The sequence below is a fragment of the Uranotaenia lowii genome, chromosome 2, assembly GCF_029784155.1.
Source record: "Uranotaenia lowii strain MFRU-FL chromosome 2, ASM2978415v1, whole genome shotgun sequence".
NCBI lineage: Eukaryota > Metazoa > Arthropoda > Insecta > Diptera > Culicidae > Uranotaenia > Uranotaenia lowii.
The window spans coordinates 362,443,046-362,449,550 of NC_073692.1; the positions used below are offsets into that span (position 1 = coordinate 362,443,046).

The 6,505-nt window shown below is 29.9% G+C and overlaps 1 protein-coding gene across 1 annotated transcript in view; it reads right to left on the reverse strand.

Moving 5' to 3' along the window:
* Positions 1-5,616, reverse strand: part of LOC129743121 (protein unzipped-like) — an 89,379-nt gene extending 83,763 nt beyond the window's left edge. Inside the window, exon 1 of the mRNA XM_055735082.1 lies at positions 5,585-5,616. The gene's annotated coding sequence lies outside the window, so the exon portion shown is untranslated. The remainder of the gene's footprint in view (positions 1-5,584) is intronic.
* Positions 5,617-6,505: the final 889 nt, after the last annotated feature.

Below are 6,505 nucleotides of genomic sequence, written 5' to 3' on the forward strand. Positions count from 1 at the left end.
AGAAAAAAACATTGTTTTACTAATTATTTTACTTTTGTGTCAATAACGAATTTTTTTTTTTAGAAGTTTTGAATGGAACCAAAAAAAAAGGCATGAAGTTCGTAACGAAGAACGATGGGCCAAATTGAATCCTGAATCTTGAAAGTACTTGGAACGCACAAAAATGTTCTATGCCTCTTATTAAGACTTTTTATTTTTTTTTTGTTTCGATTATAGTCGTTTTACCATCTTTATGGCATTCGCGACTTTATCAACGTTACAGTTGGCGGATCGTTATTGAAAAACTATCCGGTACAACTGTGTTCGATGTTTACTCTTGGGCTCGAACTCGCGGACATCGGCTCAGCTATACCACAAGCCCATTAAGACTTTTTATGTTTGTTTAGAAGTCCTAATGAAGCAATTACAGGAAACAGTTTTTATTTCTCTCGGGTACTTTTTATTCAGCCAAATGTGAATTTTTAATGAACAAGATTAAGTATCCATACGGCTTTTGGTTATTTGGGTCGATGATGTGTGAATGCTATCAATTTTTAAACCTATCAAAAGGAGAACCAAGAATTGTGATCATGCCGAATCGATGCCCACTGATAAATAATCAACGCACTCCGCGTACGGATAACGCAGGATTCAAAGCCTAAAACTTGGTAAGATTGTTCTATTTGGGCTAACATTTTGATGCTCCGACTATTTAAATAAGAACTTTCGTTCACGGATGCCGACAAATCTGTTGTAAATCTATAACATTGAAAATGTTAAACATTTTTAACTGGTTGTGAATCTGTTTAAATTGTTTTCCCATATAAATTCTTCCATTGACCTGTAATACATTCACTTCATAGCAATTCATAAGAAGCCAGGGTGTCGGGTATGGAATCTGCGAATTATCTTAAAATTTTTTGTTAATGCATACTTTAATAAAACTGCGGTGTATCCATGCACCCATGGTGGATTATCAACATACACTAGGGTTGCCAGATTGCCCGGGTTTTCAGAATTTTCCTGGATACTTAATATAAAATTTTGAAAAAGTCCGGTCCGGCCCGGTTGCCCGGATTCCATTGGAAAACCCCGGATCTTGCCCGGGTTTATTCCCAAATCAAACTTTAAAAACAAATTGTGTTTTAACTTTTTTTTTTGCGTCCAAAACGAAATTTTTTGAGCAAGTTTCATAAAAATAATCATGAAAGGTTTTTTTGAAAGCCTAAAATACAATATAAATTCGGCTAATAATTTTTGATGAAAAATTTTTATATCAATTTTTTTCTTGATCTTGATGTCCACAATTTTGAAAGCTCATGCCTGGATTTTGCCAGGTTTATAGATAAAATAGCCTGGATTTTACCAGTCTGGATACGTGCTGAAAAAATTCTGGCAACCTTATTAAGGTACAACATAAAAATTTGAACAAAGACCTCCGGTGCAAATTATTCTATAATTTAAGAAAAAAGTCAACATGAAAATTTTAATCTCGTCTTGTGATATACCGAATTAACGTGTAAGTCGGTTTTGACCATCAAGTTTTGACAGGGCTTGTGATATAGCTCAGTTGGCAAGTCTGTTGTCTCCTGAGCCGATGTCCACGAGTTCGAGCCCAAGAGCAAACATCGAACCGTACCGGATTAGTTTTTCAATAACGATCCGCCAACTGCCACGTTGATAAAGACGCGAATGCCATAAAGATGGTAAAACGACTATAATCGAAAAAAAAATCTATTTGACAGAAAACAAGACTTTTCTCTGAAAATAGCTTATATTTTTCTATGTTAATGTTTAATGTAACGGATTGTACTATTGACTATCGTCTTGTTTGTAATATTCATATTCTCGCTCAGATTCCGGTTTCTTATGGTTTTTAAATCCGACGTTATAGATTCACATAAATCACATCTCACCATTTTGATAATTCGCAAACATGTGTGTACGGGAAGCTTTTGTTCGCATGATTTGAACGGAATTGGATTGGCCGATTACATTTGAATTAGACTTAATCGATGGATAATTTTGTCGTAAATAAATTTCCCCAATTTGGTATAAATTTATTGAAAAATAAAAAAAATTGGCACAAAATATTAAAACATTTCTGTCATTTTTGTCAATTTGGTAATATTATTGTAATTTTTGTTGTTTGGTTATATTTGTCATTTTTGTAATTTTTGTCATTTTTGCAATTTTTGACGATTTTGTAATTTTTGTCGTTTTGTAATTTTTGCCAATTTTGTCATTTTTGTCATTTTTGTCATTTTTGTCATTTTTGTCATTTTTGTCATTTTTTGTCATTTTTGTCATTTTTGTCATTTTTGTCATTTTTGTCATTTTTGTCATTTTTGTCATTTTTGCCATTTTTGTCATTTTTGTCATTTTTGTCATTTTTGTCATTTTTGTCATTTTTGTCATTTTTGTCATTTTTGTCATTTTTGTCATTTTTGTCATTTTTGTCATTTTTGTCATTTTTGTCATTTTTGTCATTTTTGTCATTTTTGTCATTTTTGTCATTTTTGTCATTTTTGTCATTTTTGTCATTTTTGTCATTTTTGTCATTTTTGTCATTTTTGTCATTTTTGTCTTTTTTGTCATTTTTGTCATTTTTGTCATTTTTGTCATTTTTGTCATTTTTGTCATTTTTGTCATTTTTGTCATTTTTGTCATTTTTGTCATTTTTGTCATTTTTGTCATTTTTGTCATTTTTGTCATTTTTGTCATTTTTGTCATTTTTGTCATTTTTGTCATTTTTGTCATTTTTGTCATTTTTGTCATTTTTGTCATTTTTGTCATTTTTGTCATTTTTGTCATTTTTGTCATTTTTGTCATTTTTGTCATTTTTGTCATTTTTGTCATTTTTGTCATTTTTGTCATTTTTGTCATTTTTGTCATTTTTGTCATTTTTGTCATTTTTGTCATTTTTGTCATTTTTGTCATTTTTGTCATTTTTGTCATTTTTGTCATTTTTGTCATTTTTGTCATTTTTGTCATTTTTGTCATTTTTGTCATTTTTGTCATTTTTGTCATTTTTGTCATTTTTGTCATTTTTGTCATTTTTGTCATTTTTGTCATTTTTGTCATTTTTGTCATTTTTGTCATTTTTGTCATTTTTGTCATTTTTGTCATTTTTGTCATTTTTGTCATTTTTGTCATTTTTGTCATTTTTGTCATTTTTGTCATTTTTGTCATTTTTGTCATTTTTGTCATTTTTGTCATTTTTGTCATTTTTGTCATTTTTGTCATTTTTGTCATTTTTGTCATTTTTGTCATTTTTGTCATTTTTGTCATTTTTGTCATTTTTGTCATTTTTGTCATTTTTGTCATTTTTGTCATTTTTGTCATTTTTGTCATTTTTGTCATTTTTGTCATTTTTGTCATTTTTGTCATTTTTGTCATTTTTGTCATTTTTGTCATTTTTGTCATTTTTGTCATTTTTGTCATTTTTGTCATTTTTGTCATTTTTGTCATTTTTGTCATTTTTGTCATTTTTGTCATTTTTGTCATTTTTGTCATTTTTGTCATTTTTGTCATTTTTGTCATTTTTGTCATTTTTGTCATTTTTGTCATTTTTGTCATTTTTGTCATTTTTGTCATTTTTGTCATTTTTGTCATTTTTGTCATTTTTGTCATTTTTGTCATTTTTGTCATTTTTGTCATTTTTGTCATTTTTGTCATTTTTGTCATTTTTGTCATTTTTGTCATTTTTGTCATTTTTGTCATTTTTGTCATTTTTGTCATTTTTGTCATTTTTGTCATTTTTGTCATTTTTGTCATTTTTGTCATTTTTGTCATTTTTGTCATTTTTGTCATTTTTGTCATTTTTGTCATTTTTGTCATTTTTGTCATTTTTGTCATTTTTGTCATTTTTGTCATTTTTGTCATTTTTGTCATTTTTGTCATTTTTGTCATTTTTGTCATTTTTGTCATTTTTGTCATTTTTGTCATTTTTGTCATTTTTGTCATTTTTGTCATTTTTGTCATTTTTGTCATTTTTGTCATTTTTGTCATTTTTGTCATTTTTGTCATTTTTGTCATTTTTGTCATTTTTGTCATTTTTGTCATTTTTGTCATTTTTGTCATTTTTGTCATTTTTGTCATTTTTGTCATTTTTGTCATTTTTGTCATTTTTGTCATTTTTGTCATTTTTGTCATTTTTGTCATTTTTGTCATTTTTGTCATTTTTGTCATTTTTGTCATTTTTGTCATTTTTGTCATTTTTGTCATTTTTGTCATTTTTGTCATTTTTGTCATTTTTGTCATTTTTGTCATTTTTGTCATTTTTGTCAATTTTGTCATTTTTGTCATTTTTGTCATGTTTGTCTTTTTTGTCATTTTTGTCATTTTTGTCATTTTTGTCATTTTTGTCATTTTTGTCATTTTTGTCATTTTTGTCATTTTTGTCATTTTTGTCATTTTTGTCATTTTTGTCATTTTTGTCATTTTTGTCATTTTTGTCATTTTTGTCATTTTTGTCATTTTTGTCATTTTTGTCATTTTTGTCATTTTTGTCATTTTTGTCATTTTTGTCATTTTTGTCATTTTTGTCATTTTTGTCATTTTTGTCATTTTTGTCATTTTTGTCATTTTTGTCATTTTTGTCATTTTTGTCATTTTTGTCATTTTTGTCATTTTTGTCATTTTTGTCATTTTTGTCATTTTTGTCATTTTTGTCATTTTTGTCATTTTTGTCATTTTTTTTGTTATTTTTGTTTCGTTTTTGTTTCAATTTTGTGTCATTTTTGTTTCGTTCTTGTTTCTTTTTTTTGTCATGTTTTCATGTTTTGTCATTTTTGTGTCATTTGTTTGTCATTTTTGTGTCATTTTTGTCTTTTTTTATTTTTGTCTTCTTTATCATTTTTATTTTTAGTAGATAAAACTTTGTGGAAAAAATGTGGCGCCGATGGAGGTTCTCGAATAATTAATCCCCGAATTATGCTCCAAACTTGTAATTACCATGTTGGCACGTTCCCATCTTTTTGGAAGCCTAAAAATTTTTCTCACTTCCATCGTCGTCGGTCCAACATGCGGATTATGGACTGTGACCATCAAGATAAGGATAGCAAACAATGAGGGGGACAATTTGCCCACGTTCGGAACCCTAAATTCAGAACATAAACATAAGCTGTATGGTTGCGGACTTTTGGTGCCAGTGCAATAATGGTGGAATCGAATTCGAAAAAAGTAAACATAGAAACTCTGCCCGAATCAAAAGGAACCGACACCATAGCAAATTCGCCAATGTTTGCGATGCCAGCTGGGCTGGGGTGAAGTTCATTCCACTTCCATTTCCATCCCGATGTTGTTTGCATGGGGTACATATTTATTCAACGAGCAAACCAATTAACATATTACCGACTGGAATCGTCACGTACCATAGAACCGAATCGAGAGATGGGTTCATTTCACGTGCTATATTCATCTGGCTGGACTATTTTGCATCCAATTATTTCAGCTTTGGGAGGAAAACGTGAGTCAAGATAAATTTTACTACCTAAGTTGCTAGAATTAGTTGTGACAAATCAATTAAAATTGATTTAAAAGCAATTACCAAGACTTCATTTAAAGCCTCTAAAATTAAATTCAGTTGATCTTTAAGGTTTACCTTATTGTTGTTACACGTTTTACGAGTTTGTAACGTACCTGGAAATAAACAAAAAAAATCGTTAGATTTGAGGAAAACAGTTTTCTAAAAATTATGATTCTTTTTTGGCAATGCAATTCAGTTTATTGAATTTTAAAGATGTATTTCTAGTTAAAAACCATGTCAATAGAGTAGACCAACACTCAGTAGAACATTCCCATTCAGTAAGTTAATTGTTACTGATTAGCGCCAATGGCCGTTCATAAATTTACCAAGCTAGTATCACCAAGCATCACGGCATCAACAAACCGGCAATTAAAGTTGTGTGACTGTCCCATAAAAACAACAATAACATAAAAATTCAATAACAATAAATTACCGAGTCCAAACAATGAAAGAAATTTTCAGCCTCCACAACAACATAATTTCCAACACCAATCGAATCGATCAATCTACGAATGAATGGGAAAGAGCAGCGAAAAAAAATCACATCAATCGAATCGAATCGATTTTCGGACATTGTTGTCGCCTAAATTGCGGTTTGTGTGAAGTAAACCTATAAGTATTATCGGATTTCATACACTGCGATGGCAAATAACAAAAGCCAACCCATGCCATGCATGGAAGAATGTAAAGTTTTAAAGCATAAATAAATTCAAGCGTGTAATTAAACGACGACGCGACGCCAAACTGTCAATAAAAACCCGCCCATCGTGACAGCCATAAATTAAATGGACATTCGATCTGCTCAGCCTCTTGATGCGAATTTGAACACACAAAAAAAAAAAACCAAACAAAATCGATGGATCGTCTTCGGGATTTTCGAACGGTTTTCTGCTTCATCAGTTGTTGTAGGAGAGCGAACTTTTTGTTGTCTTAGCGAGTTTTGATGGGTATTTTCTCAATTTCTTTAAATTGGTGAAGTTGTTGATTATTATCGAC